Source organism: Siphateles boraxobius, unplaced genomic scaffold (genome assembly GCF_051911475.1).
Source record: "Siphateles boraxobius isolate OS27281-9 unplaced genomic scaffold, OSU_SipBor_1 51, whole genome shotgun sequence".
Taxonomy (NCBI): domain Eukaryota; kingdom Metazoa; phylum Chordata; class Actinopteri; order Cypriniformes; family Leuciscidae; genus Siphateles; species Siphateles boraxobius.
In genome coordinates this window covers 1,862,093-1,883,345 of record NW_027509153.1, presented here as the reverse complement: position 1 = coordinate 1,883,345, position 21,253 = coordinate 1,862,093, and the positions used below count along the sequence as shown (strand labels likewise).

The following is a 21,253-nucleotide window of genomic DNA, read 5'->3' as shown; positions in this document are numbered from 1 at the left end:
CTCAATGCTCCTGTGATGGTTTTCTGGCCATACAGCCCTGCTTCAGCATCCCTGACGTTCTGCACAATGAGAAGGTAAGCAAGGTGGGCTCTTTCAAACTTAAGGTGAAGCACCTCAGACAGCTGGTTGGCCATGTCATTAGGGGATTTTCCAGACTGCCTCAGTTCATCTATCACAGTTTTACAGATTGCCTTCTTATGGGTGAGGAAGGCTGGCAAGATGTTTCTGAATCGCTGTGGTAGCATGTCCACCCACTGAGGTTTATCAGCGAACCAGTATTTTTTCCATGCCTTACAGCACAGACGTGAAGCAAGGATGTAATATTGCCCACTAGTGCCAAGGATCACTCGGGGTCTTCCCACACCTGAGGACACAACATGAGGATTTGGACAGCTGTAGAGACAGGGCAGGATGTAGTTGTTTCTAAGCCTTTCATTTATACTGTGCTCAGGTTTCCAAATGAAAAAGTGATGGAGCTGGAAGTACTTTGGTGACGGAAGGCCCATGTTTGTCTCTATAAGCTCAGGCTGAGGTGGATAGCGCCACAAGACCATATTCATTAGGTGTCTTACTGGGTGTGATCCTGGCCAGAGCCCCATGGACTCCATCTCTGTTTTCATCCAAATTCTTTGATGAAGAGAGCAGTTCCAGTGGCTAATATCTTGCAAGTAGCTAGTAACAGGTGCTTCCGTCTGTGCAGACGTCAATGATGCAGGAGCTGTAGGTGCTGATTGTGCTGCAGGAGGTGGTACAGAGCCATCAGTCTGTGAAGAAGGTCTACACAGAGGATCTGGTGGACTGGGAGAACTAGAGACTGCATGTGATGGTGGTTAAGGCTGTGGCAGAACTGCACGGAACACAAAGCAAAGGAAATAAATGCATATATATATATATTTACATTTACATTTAGTCATTTAGCAGACGGTTTTATCCAAAGCGACTTACATTTGAGGATTAAACCAAGCGAGTCATCATGGAGAGGCAAAAACAACGCAAGAAGTGCTCAGAATACAAAGTTCAAACATTGCTAAGAGTAGCATAAACCAGACAAGCGAAGATTTCAAGAAAAAGTTTTTTTTTTTTTTCCTATGTTAAGTGCTCACGGAAGAGATGAGTTTTCAGTTGTCTTTTGAATGCTGTCAGTGATTCTGCATTCCGGACGAGGGTGGGTAGGTCATTCCACCAGCATGGAACCGTGAATGAGAATGTTCTGGACAGTGATTTTGTGCCTCGCTGTGAAGGCACCACGAGCCGTCGCTCCTTGGCCGATCGTAGGCTTCTGGTAGGGATGTAGACCCGTAGGAGCGAGTGAAAGTAGGAGGGAGCTGAGCCGGTGGACAATCTGTAAGCAAGTGTCAGCGCCTTGAACTTGATTCGAGCAGCGAGTGGTAGCCAATGCAGGGAGATGAACAGCGGAGTGACGTGGGCTCTTTTGGGCTCGTTGAAGACAAGACGAGCAGCAGCATTCTGGATCATTTGTAAGGGTTTAGTTGCACATGATGGAAGACCAGCTAGAAGAGCATTGCAGTAATCAAGCCTAGAAATAACCAGGGCCTGGACAAGAAGTTGTGTTGCATGCTCAGTTAGGAAAGGCCTGATCTTCCTGATGTTGTGCATTGCAAACCTGCATGATCGAGCTGTCTTTGAAATGTGGTCTGTGTAGGTTAGCTGGTCATCAAAGATTACTCCAAGATTTCTGACTGACCTTGATGGGGTGATTGAGGATGAGTCTAGCTGGAAAGTGAAGTCGTGCCGTAGAGACGGATTGGCAAGGAGGACGAGAAGCTCAGTCTTTGCCACATTGAGCTGCAGGTGATGTTCCTTCATCCATGCCGAGATGTCCGCCAGACAGCTAGAGATACGTGCAGCTACTGTGGGATCGTCTGGTTGAAATGAGAGGTAGAGCTGGGTGTCATCAGCATAGCAGTGGTAAGAGAAACCATGTGCCTGTATGATGGGTCCCAGTGATGTGGTGTAAATGGAGAAGAGGAGGGGTCCAAGGACTGACCCCTGGGGAACCCCTGTGGTCAGTCGATGTGCTTTGGATATCTCGCCTCTCCATGCGACCCTGAATGACCTACCTGTGAGATAGGGCTCAAACCAGTAGAGGGAAGTTCCAGTGATGCCCAGTGATGAGAGGGTGGACAGAAGGATCTGATGATTCACAGTGTCGAAGGCAGCAGACAGGTCTAGGAGAATGAGAACTGATGATTTGGAAGCAGCTTTAGCGATCCGCAGGGCTTATATAAGTATATATATATATATTTATATATTTATATATATATATATATATATATATACATATATATATATATATATATATGCGTGTATAACACATTTAATGCGTTTTAATGCAATTTAACTGTCTTTACTGTTTTTGTTCAAGTAGCTGGGAACAGGGGTTTCAGTCAGTGCAGACGGCATTGCTGCAGGAGCTGTAGGTGCTGATTGTGCTGCTTGAGGTGGTATAAAGCCTTCACCCTGTGAAGAAGGCCTACACACAGGAGCTGATGTTGATGGAGGCTGCGGCAGAGCTGCAAGGAAAAGCACAGGGAGGAAATTAAAAACATATTAAAACACTGAATGTACATGATATGTATTTGATTGTCTTGACTACATTAAATGACTAATCATTATTTATTATTTTATTCTATGTATTTTGTTATTTATTCTAGTAATGCACATTCTGATAATGTTCAAATGTCTGTAAGTAAACAGTCCACTTTTTCACAACAAATAAAAACAGTTTAAATAGCATGCATACAATTCATGAAGTGCACTCACCCTCACCACTGGTATATTCAAACCTTAACAGTAGTTAGAACAAAAGAACATGTTTTTTAGAACAGGCAAGAACAGTGCCAAAACAACAAATAAGATAATTAAAAATCAGAAATGGAGGATAAGTCTGTATGTAACCAAATAAGCCTCCAAAACTGATGTGTAAAGTAACCTGTTGTAGATAAGACTGTGGATCCTGTGGCTGCAGATGAAACTAAAAATTAAGCATTATAATTTGAGCGTTTTCTCTCCAGTATGTACAATTTTATACCAATTTTATAAGAATTTGACATGGGTATATATAACACACATGACACAATACTTGATTTACTTACTCAGCTGTATGAGATATTTTGTTGGAGAAATACTCAGCATCATCCTCTCCAGTTCTTCATCCTCCTCCATTACTATAAAATATAACAAATGCATCAGTAGGTAGGCAGGCTTTAAGAATAAATATAAGCAAATTTGCATGAATTTTATTAACTCACCAGGCTGATCAGAGTCAGTAATGCAAGGAACAGGTGGTCTTGCAGCGGAAGCTGATGGTGAGGGCATCGGAGAAGTGTTTTTGGTCATCTGTTTTTGCTGCTGTTTTAAAAGATACTGCTGCAAATTGTACATTTTGCTGCCTGGCACACACTTCTGCCTCATTATAAAGAAAGCATATCCGTCTGCCCTGGTATCCCAAATCTTCCTCCAAGTGTCTTGTGCTCTGGATCCAAATCCAACAGTATTGTCATCCTCTGTCAAAACTGGCACTGGATCTGGCCTTTGAGACAGATACTGTTTAAGATCTTCAATTTCCTTGAAGCTTCTTGAATACTCAAGAAAGGAAATTAGGCTATCCTTGCATGGACCCTCTGGGTTGAACTGCCCAGCCTGTTCTTCTTCCTCAACCTTATCGGACAGGTACAAAGCATAGCTGACATCATTCTCTATTAACCACTTGAAAGACTTGCCCTTGTACTTGCCGAACTGAAGAATGCATTCTCCCAACACCTCTTGCTTGTCAGAGACATCCCCTCCTCTATGTAACACAAGAGAACGGGCGTTCAACTTGACCAGATCTTCTCTTTGAGGTGTTGACTTGTCCTGCAGTGAAGGGTTGTCTTTAATTCTTTTTGCCTCTTCTGATGGGTCCCGGCGTAAATGGCCTGATGGGCCTTTCCTGAAAGACACTTTGACTTTCCCTGGGAAGAACACTGTTTTCTTCATGATGCTGTTCTGAAATCAGAATGTATTCATTGGTGTCTCAGCATAAGCATTTAAATACTTACAGTAACAAAATGAAATAAGACAGTTAATACTAAAGCATCAGTGATATACATAAAAGAGTTATTTTACAATGCTATAATATTCCATAATATTACTGTTTCTTAACTGAATAAATGCAGCCTTAGAGCACGTACTGTTTATTAAATTTGCATTATTTAATATTCATTATTTAAATTGCTTTAAAAATGTATATATGTATGTATAAAAAGTTAACAAGTTAACTAATTAAAAATGTTAAATTATACCATTAAATTGTACACATACAGGTCCTTCTCAAAAAATTAGCATATTGTGATAAAGTTCATTATTTTCCATAATGTAATGATAAAAATTCAACTTTCATATATTTTAGATTCATTGCACACCAACTGAAATATTTCAGGTCTTTTATTGTTTTAATACTGATGATTTTGGCATACAGCTCATGAAAACCCCAAATTCCTGTCTCAAAAAATTAGCATATCATGAAAAGGGTCTCTAAACAAGCTATTAACCTAATCATCTGAATCAACTAATTAACTCTAAACACCTGCAAAAGATTCTTGAGGCTTTTAAAAACTCCCAGCCTGTTTCATTACTCAAAACCGCAATCATGGGTAAGACTGCCGACCTGACTGCTGTCCAGAAGGCCATCATTGACACCCTCAAGCAAAAGGGTAAGACAGAAATAAATTTCTGAACAAATAGGCTGTTCCCAGAGTGCTGTATCAAGGCACCTCAGTGGGAAGTCTGTGGGAAGGAAAAAGTGTGGCAAAAAAACGCTGCCCAACGAGAAGAGGTGACCGGACCCTGAGGAAGTTTGTGGAGAAGGACCGATTCCAGACCTTGGGGGACCTGCGGAAGCAGTGGACTGAGTCTGGAGTAGAAACATCCAGAGCCACCGTGCACAGGCGTGTGCAGGAAATGGGATACAGGTGACGCATTCCCCAGGTCAAGCCACTTTTGAACCAGAAACAGCGGCAGAAGCGCCTGACCTGGGCTACAGAGAAGCAGCACTGGACTGTTTCTCAGTTTTGCATGTCATTCGGAAATCAAGGTGCCAGAGTCTGGAGGAAGACTGGGGAGAAGGAAATGCCAAAATGCCTGAAGTCCAGTGTCAAGTACCCACAGTCAGTGATGGTCTGGGGTGCCATGTCAACTGCTGGTGTTGGTCCACTGTGTTTTATCAAGGGCAGGGTCAATGCCGCTAGCTATCAGGAGATTTTGGAGCTCTTCATGCTTCCATCTGCTGAAAAGCTTTATGGAGATGAAGATTTCATTTTTCAGCACGACCTGGCACCTGCTCACAGTGCCAAAACCACTGGTAAATGGTTTACTGACCATGGTATTACTGTGCTCAATTGGCCTGCCAACTCTCCTGACCTGAACCCCATAGAGAATCTGTGGGATATTGTGAAGAGAAAGTTGAGAGACGCAAGACCCGACACTCTGGATGAGCTTAAGGCCGCTATCGAAGCATCCTGGGCCTCCATAACACCTCAGCAGTGCCACAGGCTGATTGCCTCCATGCCACGCCGCATTGAAGCAGTCATTTCTGCAAAAGGATTCCCGACCAAGTATTGACTATTGAGTGCATAACTGAACATAATTACATGAAGGTTGACTTTTTTTTTTGTATTAAAAACACTTCTTTTATTGGTCGGATGAAATATGCTAATTTTTTGAGACAGGAATTTTGGGTTTTCATGAGCTGTATGCCAAAATCATCAGTATTAAAACAATAAAACACCTGAAATATTTCAGTTGGTGTGAAATGAATCTAAAATATATGAAAGTTAAATTTTTATCATTACATTATGGAAAATAATGAACTTTATCACAATATGCTAATTTTTTGAGAAGGACCTGTATATATATTTGTTTGTAATTTAAAAGTAATATATGTGTGTGTCTGATATTAATTACATTATAGGAGGACCAAACCCGCAGAAATTAAAAAATAATAAATAAACATGTAAACAAATAAAAATATAAATTTGATAATAGGAAAAAAAATAAAGGAATAAACGACTTGATAAAATAAATATGATTTATTCTTTATCAAACTAATTTTTGTATTATTTCCCTCAATTTATTTTCTGCTTTTATTTATTTGTTAATTAATATTTATATTTGGTAAGCAAGACCAACCAACCTAATTATCATGCACATCAAAAAAATGAATGCATAAATAAATATGCGAATAAATGGAACAAACAAATAAATAAAATAATAAATAAATACAATTAAAAATAATACAAATACATTAAAATATAAAAGCAAAAAATTATAAATTAGGGGAAAAATATACAAAAATACATTTGATTAAAATGAATCATATTTATTTTATCAAGTCGTTTATTCCTTTATTTATTTTCCTATTATCACATTTATTTATCTATCTATTTATTCATTTATTTATTCATTCATTTTTAATTGCAGGTTTGGTCCTCCATACTACTGCACATTACATCTTACTGCACTGTTAACATATATTTTAAGCATAGTAAGAGATTATGATGAAACATTCGACTTTACAAACAAAGATACTCTTATAAAACAACAGCTGTATTCACAACGAGGAGTTTACTGTTTCTTATCGTCACAATCCATTCAACACGATAAAAATACGATTACATGACAATATACATGCAATTTAAATGATAAAATATTTGAATAATAATGTATATGCGGTCACCTGAGGGAAAATCTGTCTGCAGGTAGTTTAGACAGCAACAAAACAAAACAAGTTTGCTGACAAGTCGGTAAACAAATATCTCTCCGTTCGTAAAACGGGTCTCCCCTCCTCCACTGCGAATGACTGACAGATGACACTATGCTTTTTAAACTCCCCGCCAGGGAAAAACGAAACAGCGCCAGGAAGTCTACGTGTGGCCAAAGGTATATTGCATCCGTAATGTTAAGCACTACCATAGAGAATGAATGGGAAAAGTTAAGGGAAGTTAAGCTTAACCATTTTCGGCTCCCGCGCGAAAGGTCCCCAGTTCGAAACTGGGCGGAAACTGTGGGTGGTTTTTGTAAAAATTTCGTATGCGATTTTCTGTTGAGCAGGTCAGTGCACTTGCAGGGATGTTTGTGGTTTAATCTCTTTAGAAAAGGACAAAAATAAAACAAATGACCATTGAGGTTTCCTGTACAGTAATAAAAAATGTTTAGTCTGCCAAAAAAAATTAGCAGCGTTTTGCCATGTTAAAAACACTGGGCAGTCTATAGTTTCAGTAGCTTTTGAACAAGCGTACCCTAGAAGAGGTGGAACTGAAGTCTGAATCAAGTTTCCGTAGTGTAGTGGTTATCAAGTTAGCTTTACACTCGAAAGGTCCGCAAGAGAGAGGTATAAGGGCGGCTTTCGTCAAACTGACAGTTTTATTGCCCCCCATAAAGCCCTGCCCCTCCCCGTCTATGACACCGTGGGAATTTCCCACGCTTGACCACGCCCCTTCCGGATTGGTCACGTTACCGTGGGAATCCCCCGAGATACTCAGCCCTCCCCTCCCTCCCTCCCACTTCCGGCCTGTACACCTGTGCATGGAATTTCTCCCCACGCTAACTCCTCCCCTTCCTTCCCATATTGGTCTGAACAGATTAAGCGTGGAAAATCACCCACGATCAATAGGGCTCAATGTAAAAAATGTTCAAAATGATTAAAAAACATTAAAAACAATATTTTAATCTTTTTAAAGAAAATGTATAATAAAAGCCATAGTCAAAGGTGAGATCAGTGTGTTTTATTTTAAAAGAGGTCTTTCACATTTACATTTGAAGTTGTACTTTTCACAATCACATATAAAAATACATTAAAACAATATGTATCGTAAAGCACATACATTTTAAAAGCATGAGTTGCATACATGTTCTAGAATTAAAATTATATCATGCAAATAGTTTTATTTTCTAACATACGTTTGAAGAAAAGTTGTACTTTTACAATTAACTAGTGTTTAAAGGTATTAAAAACGTTGTATAAAGTTAAAAAAGGTCTTACGTTTTTACAAAACTCAGTTTTGCTGAAAGAAGAAGAACAAAGACATTATAAAAGGTTTTGTGAGAAACGCTGTGAAACACTTGCGCACTCCGACCAGAAATGGCTGAACGGGAGTGGTACGGTGCGTCACACGCTGACTCCTTCCACGACACACCTCCGCACCTGGAGCGTGGGAGATAGAACACAGAGTTCCCACACACACACATCTCCACACATGGATCGAGGGGAATAGAACACAGAGTTCCCACACACACGCACACACGCACGCACGCACGCATGCACACACACACACACACAGACACGCACACGCATACACGTCGTCACAATGTCTGACCCCTGGTGTTTGACCCGTGCTGTGCCCTCCTGCTAGTGTTATTTTCGTAAGATGTCGAGAATTATTTTATTGCTGAGGTTATCTGATGAGATCGGGGTGTATGTGCAAGACAGTCGCCATATGCTTTTCTAGTTGTAAAATCAAATATCAGAATCCCTACCACATGCAGAGTTGAAAGATGTTCTTTGAAAAAAAAATGTGCGGGAAAAAAAGTTGTTTTTGAAATCGGGAGATGCAATCTTTAAATTATGAACGGCTATTTCATTCAAACTCTTCACTTCGACCAGAACAGTCAACCGAATCTTGGCTCTACGCGAAACATGTCAGGAGATCACCACGGTATGTTGGTAGCACCATTTCTCATTTTAACAAAAAGTATTATAGTTAAAATACGTGTTAGAATATTACATTTTTATTCTCTCTTTTATTAACATGAACAGAGGAATCACTCCCGGATTTATATTATAATGGCGATTTAGCAGAAATTCTGGATCCTCATTGTGAGTTTTTTATAAAACATTCAAATTGTTTAATACATTTTACTGAAATTGTTAGTATCAGTAACATATATATATATATATATATATATATATATATATATATTTGTTTATTTGTCCTGAAGTGCCTGTTTGTGAACAGCCAAACAGATCGCCAGAGGTTGAAGTGAACGCATCTGACATAAGCGACTCGTATCAGAGGCCTTCATGCAGCTACTGGAGCGGACATTATAACGAGCGTGTACATCGTCCTACCTCTGGGAGAGGAATAAAGCGTCTTCGTGATGTTTATGGAGAATATGATTCAGACAGTGGCTCGCAATTAGGATGTCCAAACGACGGTGGGTAACATGACAATCATCATTATTTTTATTCATTGAATATTTAAAATAATAAAAATAAATATTATTTCTCCAGAACAAAACTCCATTGATGAATGTACACCGACGACGAATTACCAAGACCCCGAAGTCGGAGGACCATACAAGAAACGAGACACGGATTTAGCCGTGTCTCACGACTCATACGAAAGCTCATCGGAAGATAGTGGTAAGATAGGCTACTATACATTTTGTGTCTTATCATATGTAATAAATAATACATATAATAATTATTGTTATGTTTTCTTCTAGTACAATATCATGATGAAAGAGAATTGAATATATTCCTTGAATCCCAAGCGGCAGTGTTGGATATAATTGAGCCTGAACAGAATTCATCCGACAACAGTGACTCCGGAGAATCTGCGGGTGCCTTTAGACCGTTATTCAGCGAGAGGGATTTTCAGAGGTTGCGCTATGAAAAATTTCTCAGCGCCAACCGGAATTTCCTACGAATTTTAGATGTTGTGTCCCAGCCCAATCGTATCAGCAAACCGAAGGACTGCTGTTTGATTCACAATCGCCAATAGTCGGACTTCTACGTACGATTGCTGATCGCCAAAACCAACACACTGCAGACTTGAGAAGCGTCGTGGAGTTTTTTCGGAAACTGTCACGAACAAGCATTAGATGAAAACAGACAATTGCGTAACGAGCTCTTAAGCGTACAACAAGAAGTCGATCAGGTAAGGTCTGATCAACAATTGGTGACGGTGGCCATGTCTCTAATTTCTGAACGACTACATGTTGTTCAGAGAATGTTGAGGGAATTACATGACGCGTTTATGAGAAGATAAGGATGCATACCTTTTTTTTTTTTTTTTTTTTTGAATGTTACTTTTTAATTTCTTTTTAAAACTCATTTGAGGGTTATTATTTTTAAATTCATTTGGTAATTATTTTTAAATTCATTTGGTTATTATTTTTAAATTTCATTTGTTTGTTATTATTTTATGTGATCTTTATTAGTGATACAGACATGTGTAGGTGGCTTAGTATTGTTGTTGAATTGTTATTCTATTTCTGTTACACTTTGTTAATCGTACACATTAATTGACAATATTGTTTATGTATGGTAGTAGCACATATGTGCTTGTTTTACACGATTTTAAATAAATAAAACATACCAAAATGCTTTGTAAAAGAGCTCGAACCGACTCAGATTCTGAAGACGTAGAACACGCGCGATCAAGACAGCAGATTAATAATCAATTACGACAATTAATAAGCAATCAGCTACAAATGCTAAACACAAGCGAACTAACCACTACCGAACGATTGCAAAATATTATAGACGAACAGCAAAGATGGTTAGAAACACCTGTGCCTAATGATAATGAAAACGTACAGATCGGTACAGGTGATTCACCTCAAACGAGCTATGATCCACAGCTTCCAGAAATGGGGCTGAGTCAGTCAGAAATACGTAACCTCGCGACTGAGGGAGGCTGTGTAGGACAGTTCACAATAATACCAAGACCGCATTTCAATGGGGTAGAAATTAATAGGACACTTAATCTCCGTGAAATAGACACAAATGATTTAGCTACTTATAATATACATCTGCATTATATTTTAAATGAGATTGTAGATTTTTCTCAATTGATGGCTGGCGAAACAGGCTATATAAACATAGCTTTATCTGGCGATAGTTTATCCACGTCCATAAATACAGTTTTAACACCTGAGAACAATCAAAATCCTACATTATTTATCGAACAGATTGAACAAGCGACACAGAGTAACGGTGCTGTAAGCACAGACGCGACACTATCATTACAGATTTCTGTAGTTATGGACAAGCCTGGAGGGAGTCATAGGAGAAGAAGAATTACAACCCTTGCGATCAGTGAATCTATAGAGATGAATAAAATGCATTTATGCAGTCCTAATAATTTCGAAAACAGTATGTGTTTGAGTTTTTGTCTAGCCTATTTTCTTAATCCGTCGTTTACAGATCAGCAAATACAAAGACCTGCATACGAAATCCATACGAGCTGTGTTTTCACACCGCATGAAAAAATAGGATTTCACAATTTGATTGTTTTCGAAAAGAAATATGATCTAAAAATCTTGGTATTTCACCGAGACAGCTCAGGGAATCTACAAGTGTACAAAAACACAGATGAAATTCATCCAAAGACTGTGAACCTGTATAATCACGAGGGGCATTACCATCTATTAAAAATTTGAAAGGTTTTATAGGGTGTAGCTACGTCTGCCAATACTGCCATAAGGGACACAACGATATGAGGACACACAAATGCAAATATGTATGTAATATATGCAATACGTCCGAGTGTCGGATACATACTACAAAGTATAGACAATGTCCAGATCGTCTCAGATTCTGTAGAAATACGTTCTGCTACAATACACATAAAAAATCATGAGTACCCGACGAAAGACCGCAATGTGATACCCAGTGTTGGGAGTAACGGCGTTTAAGTATAACGGCGTTACTAACAGCGTTATTTTTTCAGTAACGGGGTAAGCTAATTAATTATTTTTCCCATTTTTGCAACGCCGTTATCGTTACTGAGAATGTAAAGTGGCGCGTTACTACAATTTGGTTGAATGAAGCGCGAGATGTCAGTGTGTGATGCACATCAGCTGCCTGGAGAGAGCAGGGGTGGGGGGATGATGACACCGTTGCAAATGCGATGATGATTGGCTGGGTGGGCCGATGCGCTACTCACGCGCTGTCTCACTGCATGCTCTGACTACCATTAAACACAAGACAGCGACAATGGCGATGATGAGCCAGGGAAATTCAAAGGTAGCGTTCTCGAACTGGAAGTACCGGCACTACTTCTCGCTCATTGAAATGAAACGCAAGAATGTTTATGTAACATGCACACTATGCCCAGGAAAAAAGACTTTATCCACGTCTGCCTCAAGCAACTCGAATCTTATGAAGCACCTCACATTAACACATGCTAACACGACACTTGTTGCTGCTGCCAACTTGAGCTCCAGCAGCGAAGGAGACTCTGTTAAAGCAAGCAACACTCGATTTTTCGGGTCAGCAACAGGTGATGACCAAGGCAGAGCTGAACACATTGATTGCGAGGTATGTTGTTGAAAACATGCTACCCCTGTCCACTGTGGAGTCTGAGTCATTCAGACCTATCCTTGCTAAAATACCAATACGAGGAGGAGGAAGGGGGGTTGCCCCATGCCGAAACACTTTTGCTAAATTCATAGACAGTGAATATGAAAATATGAATATAGAGCTCAAAAAGTCATTTGAGGAACTCAAGTACATTTCAACTACAGCAGACATCTGGACTGTCCACAATAAAAGTTTTATATGTTTTATTTTATATATATAAGTTTTATTTTATATATATATATCTCAATTAGTATAATTGTAAAAGTGTCCACCTTCAGCTCGTGCTTCACGTTTCTTTTCATTGTAAAACCTTTACTGATTTTATAAAGTAATTGTAAGAATAACTTTTATATTGTTAGTAATATTTAATGACTAGTTACTAGACTGAAGCAGCTTGGGTTCACTTGATTAGAAAATCATGTTACATGTAAATATCAAAATGATCATCAGACTTTTCTCTCAATCATCATTGTATTGCATTTCATTTCATGTTTTGCCCCCATAATTAAACGTATTTGGCCTCTTAATAAAACTGTTTTGTTTTTTTTCTCCTTGACGATGAGCTCTATATTCTCACACTATATGAGCTACTACAAAAGCCTATTGTATCAAATATGATACACAACCTTCTATTTAATTTCCGTTTGTTTATTGTTTTTATTTCAGGTGAGCTCATTGGAGTGCAGTATCTGTTCCAGCAGACTGGTCAGGCACTGCAGGACATGAATCCTGACTCTGAGCAGACAGCAGAGCTCATTGAGGACCTCAGTGTGGAGGAGCGAGATGAAGATGAGGGCTTCTGTGACATCAGCGAGGATCACACAATAGCAGATCCGGAGGCTGTTCTGTCACCACCCTCTTCCACACTGACACTGGGTTCTTCCACCCTGGTCACCAGCAGTGCCACACCTGTACTGGGCTCCACATCCCCTTCACTGGTCCCTGACCCCAAACTTGTCCTCACACAGTCTCCTTCATCACCTGGACCCTCAGGGACTGCTGTCACACCTGTTCCCTCTGAAATATCTGTTTCAACTCTCCCCTCAGAGCCAGAGGATGCTGGTCAGGATGATGATGAAGAAGAGACGGTAAATACTACTCCTTTGTATGTCTTTCAAATTAACTAGAATAATTATGATGAATTAACATCCAGTGCTTTAAATCCAGACTTTCCACATATTTTACATTTAAAAGTACAGCCTAAATTCATTTGTAAGCTGCAAATACACATCAAGTCAAGTCATCTTTATTTATTTGGTGCTTTGTAAAATGTCAAGAATGGCGCTCTCTCTGCTTTGTACTATACAGTGCTTTACGGTGATAAACAGGAAAATAACACAATCAGTTATGGAATTATGCATTAGACAGATGTAATGTAATAATTGTATTGCATGTTTGTGTTTTTTAATAGGCTGTTGACTACCAAAATATCCCGGGTTATCAACATGTGGACCAGCTGGCAGAATATCTGGTGGATCTCCGGGACCACACAGCCCTCAGCCTGACCAACCAGGAAGCCAACACCATAATTGCTCTTTGGCAGAACCTGGATGACCGGGACAAGGAACGGGTGGTGTATGACAGTCGATGCCGAAAGAGACTGCTGAGTGGACGCTTCAAGGTCCCGAAGAAGCCCACTCACCCTGGTGTAGAGAGCACCAACAGATGTGTGCTGGGTGCAAGCAGCGCACCTGCTCAGTGGCCTGACTGTTGCCGTCTGCTGGAGACCATCTTCATCAGACTTTGCACTGTAAACCCAAGCCCCAAAAGAAAAGGCAAGGGAGCCCTGTCAAGGTTGTCTCTGATCCTGCAAGACTATCGCAGGATAAGGCAGCTTGTACTGGGCAACAGCTTGGTGATGGGGGGAACATCCATGCAGCTGGTGGAGGTTAACCAGAACACCCTGATTCTCCACACACAGGACAGCACAGCCTGACCTTCCAAAGGTGGTATGGCATCCACAAGACATCAACAAGACAAGCCGGTGTGTGAAAAAATGCTCTGGAGTGGGGGCCTTGTATCGATACGTTTTTATTTATTAATTACCCATATGACAAACCCACAACCTTTGAATATCTCCATTCACAATCTAGAAGTCCAATGCGCTATCCATTGCGCCACAGAGCCACAAATGACAAGCTTTAAGACGCTATTGCATGCACATCACTTCTTAGATTTCCACATTTTGTGCAGATGCACACTGTTCAGCATGCAAAGATTTACATATGTAAAAGATTAAGTGAGCGGTGCCCACATCCTGTGGAATAGCCACTGCTGGGATTCGAACCCAGGATCTCCTGTTTACTAGACAGGCGCTTTGACCAACTAAGCCACAGCGCCAGTTACTGTCACTGGTTCGATGCTTTTGTATACAAAGTCTAAAAGAAGAGAATAGCTGATTACATCATGAATAGGTCCCTTTGAAGTTACAGGATTATTTCCAAAACCTGAAAGGTGTGCAGGCTTCTGTTGAGGGACAAGGGAATATCTCAAGCCATTTATTTCTGGATCGAAACTCTCAGTACTCGTGTCTCAAATGTTTCGGGAACCTCCAGTTACGATACATCTAAATGCTGTTTCAGCTTGGAGAAATGGAAAGCGTGTTTTTTTTCTTCTTTTTTTCTAGGTAGGTGGCCAACAATAGGTTGTTGGCCTAGGCCAGTGGATTTCAACCTATTCTTATTTAAATAGGTGACTTAAGCTAATTAGTAGAGTACTCTGTGATCTGAGTTGGGTGTGTCCAATAAGGGAAATAAGCAGAACGTGAAGGGTATGCTTCTGAAGTAGTTTGTGGATTCAAGTTTTAAGCATATGTCTTACTCACAGAGACATCAGAGCAAAAGAGGCCACTGACTATTCTGGTGGGACTCACAACCAGGGAATTTCTCCATTCGCATCCTAGAAGTCCAAAGTTCTATCCATTGTACCATAAAATGACACACTTCAGGGAAGTGTTGCATGCGCAGCACTTCTTAGTTTTTCCAGTTTTGTGCAGGTAAACACAGTTCGTCATGCAAAGACTTTCATATGTGAAAAGGTTAAGCACTCCCATATCCTGTTCCAAAGGCACTGCTGGGATTTGAACCCAGGATATCCTGTTTACAAGACAGGCGCTTTGACCAGCTAAGCCACAGCGCCAGATACTGTGAATTTTGTTGGTAAAACAAGTCTAAAAGAGGTACCACATCAGGAAAACAGCTGATCACGTCATGAACGAGGTCCCTTAGAGGTAAGAGGATTGTTTCCAAAACATCTGAGCAATAGAGGGTATGCACGAATCTGGTGGGACTCGAACCCACAACCTTTGAATATCTCCATTCACAATCTAGAAGTCCAATGCGCTATCCATTGCGCCACAGAGCCACAAAAGACGAACTTTAAGACGCTATTGCATGCACATCACTTCTTAGATTTCCTCATTTTGTGCAGATGCACACTGTTCAGCATGCAAAGATTTACATATGTAAAAGATTAAGTGAGTGGTGCCCACATCCTGTGGCATAGGCACTGCTGGGATTCGAAACCAGGATCTCCTGTTTACAAGACAGGCGCTTTGACCAACTAAGCCACAGCGCCACTTGCTGAACTCTCTACAATGTGTTGGCATAAAAAGTCTAAAAGAGGTAGCAGGTCAGGAAAATAGCTGATTACATCATGAAAGAGGTTAGGGGATTATTTCCAAAACCCGAGGGGCATGCAGGGCTCTGTTGAAGAAAGAGGGAATATCTGAAACTCTCAATACTTGTGTCTGAAATGTTTTTGGAACCTCCAGTTACAATACATCTAAATTCTGTCTCAGCTGGGAGAAATGGAAAGCAATCTCTGCTATGCTTTCAGCTGATCTGAAAGACAAAATCCAGAAAGATTTTCATGATATTATATATTCATATTTGTAAAGACTGTTTTGAATACATCCAGAGGCTGGATCTCAACAATAGGAAGTAGCAGATTCTGGCCTAAGCCAGTGGTTTTCAAAACATTCTCGAAACCTCCCAGACGCTATACATTTTCGTTATTTACCTTATTTCAAAAGGGTTAATTGAGCTACTTAGTAGAGTACTCTATGATCTGACGTGGGTGTGTCCAATAAGGGAGATGAGCAGAATGTGAAGGGTAGGCTTCTGAAGTAGTTTGTGGACCCCAGTTTTAAACATATGTCTGACTCACAGAGACATCAGAGCAAAAGAGGCCACTGACTATTCTGGTGGGACTCAAAACCACAACCAGGGAATTTCTCCATTCGCATCCCAGAAGTCCAAAGTTCTATCCATTGTACCATAAAATGACACACTTCAGGGAAGTATTGCATGCGCAGCACTTCTTAGTTTTTCCAGTTTTGTGCAGGTAAACACAGTTCGTCATGCAAAGACTTTCATATGTGAAAAGGTTAAGCACTCCCATATCCTGTGCCAAAGGCACTGCTGGGATTTGAACCCAGGATCTCCTGTTTACGAGACAGGCGCTTTGACCAGCTAAGCCACAGATCAGTGAAATTTGTTGGTAAAACAAGTCTAAAAGAGGTAGCACATCAGGAAAACAGCTGATCACGTCATGAAAGAGGTCCCTTAGAGGTAAGAGGATTGTTTCCAAAACACGAGGGCCTTTCACGCCTCAAGGGAATGTCTGAACTCATTTAATTTTGGCTCTACACTCTCGATAGTAATGCCTAAAATGTTTCCTGAGCCTTCTTCTGATATGAAAGGGCAAAATCCAGAAAGATATCCATGTATTATTCTTCATATATGTAAAGACTTTGTTTGTACAAATATCCATAGGCTTGACCATATCAATCGGTAGTAGCAGATTTCAGGCCTAAGCCAGGAGCTTGCAAACCATTCTTGAAGCGCATCTGCACCACATATATATATTTTTTTTTATTATCTCTCTCATTTAATACAGGTGAATCAAATAATTGATTGATAAGTAACGTACTGGACGATCTGACTTGGGTGTGCTCAATAAGGAAAAGAAGAAAAATGTGCTGCGTAGGCTTCTGAAAAAGTTGGAAAACCCCAGCTTTAAGCAAATGTCAGTCTGGTAAAGACGTCTGTGCAAAGGGACACCATTCGTGACTCTGGTGGGACCCAAAAAACGGCACACTTTTTAAAACCTTCATTTGCAACCGAAAAGACCAGATTGTCTTTCACATCAGAGATGATTGAATGACTACTCTTAGAAGCCACAGATAAGACACTGCTGGGATTCGAACCCCGGATCTCCTGTTTACTAGACAGGCGCTTTAACCAACTAAGCCACAGCGCCAGTTACTGCCACTGGTTCGATGGTTTTGTATACAAAGTCTAAAAGAGGTAGCATGTCAGGAGAATAGCTGATTACATCATGAATAGGTCCCTTTGAAGTTACAGGATTATTTCCAAAACCTGAAAGGTGTGCAGGCTTCTGTTGAGGTACAAGGGAATATCTCAAGCCATTTATTTCTGGATCGAAACTCTCAGTACTCGTGTCTCAAATGTTTCGGGAACCTCCAGTTACGATACATCTAAATGCTGTTTCAGCTTGGAGAAATGGAAAGCGTGTTTTTTTTTCTTCTTTTTTTCTAGGTAGGTGGCCAACAATAGGTTGTTGCAGATTTTGGCCTAGGCCAGTGGATTTCAACCTATTCTTATTTAAATAGGTGACTTAAATTAATTAGTAGAGTACTCTGTGATCTGAGTTGGGTGTGTCCAATAAGGGAAATAAGCAGAACGTGAAGGGTATGCTTCTGAAGTAGTGTGGATTCAAGTTTTAAGCATATGCCTGTCCAACACAAAGACATCTGAGCAATAGAGGGTATGCACGACTCTGGTGGGACTCGAACCCACAACCTTTGAATACCTCCATTCACAATCTAGAAGTCCAATGCGCTATCCATTGCGCCACAGAGCCACAAAAGACAAGCTTTAAGACGCTATTGGATGCACATCACTTCTTAGATTTCCTCATTTTGCGCAGATGCACACTGTTCAGCATGCAAAGATTTACATATGTAAAAGATTAAGTGAGCGGTGCCCACATCCTGTGGCATAGGCACTGCTGGGATTCGAATCCATGATCTCCTGTTTACTAGACAGGCGCTTTGACCAACTAAGCAACAGCGCCAGTTACTGTCGCTGGTTCGATGCTTTTGTATACAAAGTCTAAAAGAGGTAGCATGTCAGGAGAATAGCTGATTACATCATGAATAGGTCCCTTTGAAGTTACAGGATTATTTCCAAAACCTGAAAGGTGTGCAGGCTTCTGTTGAGGGATAAGGGTGTTGTGAACTTTTTCTTTGTAGAAAAGTTAGAAGCTCAGACCAGGAGACGGTGGAAGTTTTCCAAGCAGAAGTTCTTTATTGCTTGTCGGTAGCTGCAGTCATTCCAACATCGACTAAATTAAAGTAACTTTACATGGTATATTATAGGCATTTTAAGAGGAGGGACTTCTGGAGGTGGAGACAAATTCAAACAAAGCATGCAAATGTAGTACTAACACACCCTACTCTGAGGGCATTACCAATCCAATGGAATCAGGATAACTATTCAAATGCTGATAGTGGCCAGGAACTCTGGTTCCAAGAGCCATCCCAGAGCCATTAAAGAAAGTCTCAGTGATCAGACTCATTTAACTTACAATGGAGAAAACAGGATTTGCCAGATTCTCTTGCTGGAAACTGTTTCACAGCTGATATCATTTACCATCCTAACCTGAAATGCTAACTTCAACAAACAGAACTTTCTCAGTTTATATATGATAGTATTAGAAGTTAGATTAAACCTTTTAATAAACTTGTATTCCTTCAATTCCCCCTTTGGGAGTTCTAAATTACTCCCACACTATATACAAATTTAAACAATTAAAAATTCATTCTTGCAACTTGTGATAGTTACAGGCACATAAGGCATGTTCTGTGTTTGTTTTTCTGTAATTGCATGTTGACACATAAACCAAACATGCAATTAGGGTCCGTGAGTCTTTTCTGGTTGGAACTGTGATTTTCTCGTGATCAATCAAGTTTCTGAACCATGAAGAATTATCTTCAGTCATCTTGGTGTAATTTTGCTGAAAGATCAAGAATGTCTTGTTGGACCACCATGTTTGTGCACAAGTGAGTCCTGGAATGCAGTCATCCTCGGATGTGACATGCACACTTTCTTTCCAGCAAACAAGGCATTTGTGACATATTCATCAGCTCTAAGAATATGTTGTTTCTGGAGTCCGGACTTTGTGCGATCTTCATGATGTGTAGTAGTAGGACAATCTTGATCATGTCGATGTATGACTGAAGGTTTCGTAGTCTCTGCGTTGTGTATTTATTTTTTATTTTTATTTTCTCTATCCTTTTGTGATAGTTGGCTCGGGAGTGGGTCTAGTTGTTTCTTGAGGTTATGTCTTCATACGCAGACGAGGAGGTCGGTGCATATGGGTCTCGGTTCAGCCATCAAGTGTTATCTGCACAGAGGAAGAGAGAAAACAAAAGACAGGAGAGCAGTATTTGTTCAAACACTAGGGTTGTAAACTTTTCCGAGTCTGCTATTGTTGTTCCTTCTTCCCTATTTCTTAATTATGACACCTAAAGAACGCAGTGAGATGAGGATGGATTAATGGATGGGAAGGCCTATGAGGGATTCTTCACCGAAGGGTTGGCCTCCGACGCCTGTTGCAATCGGTTCTTTCCTCGGCTGCCCACTGGTTCGTGTCCTATGCTATCCCTGTTGGAGCAGGAACAACCTTACAGTGTGACACATGAGTCCAGGTTTTCTTTCCCTGACATAATACTGCAGCAGCTGTAATCAACATCACTTGATATGGTCCGTGCCACTTAGGCTCTAATGGCTTGTTTTTGAATGACTTTATCATAACCCATTGACCTGGGATGATAGTGTGTCCACCTTCTGGTGGAGTCTGCCAACACGACTCAACTCTCTCTCTGGCACTTTGTACTGCCTTTGTGAGGTTTTCACAGTAAGTGATCAGGGCATCTGAGGCAATGTGTACATCAGCATTTCTAAGATCAATCACACCTGGCATCTGCATTGGGCGTCCAGTAATAATCTCATGAGGGTTCAGTCCTACTGATCTGTTAGGTGAGGCTCTTATACTACACAGTACTGCCTGCAACGCTTCAACCCATGGTACTCCTTCCTGATGCATTTTGCTTAGCCTGATTTTGATTGTTCTGTTTGCACGTTCAACCTGACACCAAAATCATGAATTACCCCAAAAGCATATCTGGAATCTGTGTAGATATTAGCAACCGATCCTGAAGCTAGCGTGCATGCTCTTGTTAGGGCTACTAGTTCTGCAGCTTGAGCTGAAAAATGATCTGGAAGACGTCCTGAAGCTAACACTTCCGTGGTGGACGTTACTGCATAACCTGCTCGTCTGTTACCTTTTTCTTTTACTTCACTCATAGGTGTATATGTAAGCGTAACACAATCGTGAGTAATTTCTCCTTCATCCTCTAACAAAACTTCAGTCATAGCAGACAGCATACATGAGGACGGATTTGTGACAGGTGCACGCTGTAAGACAATATTTGGCATTATTGTGGACACTGCATGAGGGCTTTTTTTACGTTTACAGTCTGACCTAACACACTTAATGATGAAAGGTCTGTGCTGTAAAATAACATTTAAGGCTGTGAGTCTACTTAACTTGGTGTTCCCCAAAGGAAGGGTGAGACAGTCACTTTCCTTTTGTTCTATTAAACAAAAATAAGTCTTTCATCTTTGTTGGAAGTTACTGGGGAAATTAAGCACTCACAGCCCAAATGGTTAACACATCAACAAGCTGCCCAACGAGTTTAATGACGAGGGGACGGGCTGCTTCAGAGTAGCAAGCAGACTGAGTAGGAGCTGAGTAACATTGTTAACTTGTTTAAAGTTCTTTTTGTTTTTCCTACAC

General features: G+C 40.5%; 7 non-coding genes across 7 annotated transcripts; all 7 read right to left on the bottom strand.

Annotated features, from left to right (window-relative positions):
• Positions 1-14,633: 14,633 nt before the first annotated feature.
• On the bottom strand, positions 14,634-14,707 carry trnat-agu (transfer RNA threonine (anticodon AGU)). Its single transcript has one exon. It is a non-coding gene; the product is annotated as a tRNA-Thr (tRNA).
• A 724-nt stretch (positions 14,708-15,431) lies between these two features.
• trnat-ugu (transfer RNA threonine (anticodon UGU)) lies at positions 15,432-15,505 on the bottom strand. Its single transcript has one exon. It is a non-coding gene; the product is annotated as a tRNA-Thr (tRNA).
• A 136-nt stretch (positions 15,506-15,641) lies between these two features.
• Positions 15,642-15,730, bottom strand: trnar-ucu (transfer RNA arginine (anticodon UCU)). The gene is given in 2 exon segments: positions 15,642-15,677; positions 15,694-15,730. It is a non-coding gene; the product is annotated as a tRNA-Arg (tRNA).
• Positions 15,731-15,869: 139 nt separating this feature from the next.
• Positions 15,870-15,943, bottom strand: trnat-ugu (transfer RNA threonine (anticodon UGU)). Its single transcript has one exon. It is a non-coding gene; the product is annotated as a tRNA-Thr (tRNA).
• A 1,612-nt stretch (positions 15,944-17,555) lies between these two features.
• On the bottom strand, positions 17,556-17,629 carry trnat-agu (transfer RNA threonine (anticodon AGU)). Its single transcript has one exon. It is a non-coding gene; the product is annotated as a tRNA-Thr (tRNA).
• Positions 17,630-18,164: 535 nt separating this feature from the next.
• On the bottom strand, positions 18,165-18,253 carry trnar-ucu (transfer RNA arginine (anticodon UCU)). Its single transcript is given in 2 exon segments — positions 18,165-18,200; positions 18,217-18,253. It is a non-coding gene; the product is annotated as a tRNA-Arg (tRNA).
• Positions 18,254-18,392: 139 nt separating this feature from the next.
• On the bottom strand, positions 18,393-18,466 carry trnat-agu (transfer RNA threonine (anticodon AGU)). Its single transcript has one exon. It is a non-coding gene; the product is annotated as a tRNA-Thr (tRNA).
• Between the last annotated feature and the right edge of the window lie 2,787 nt (positions 18,467-21,253).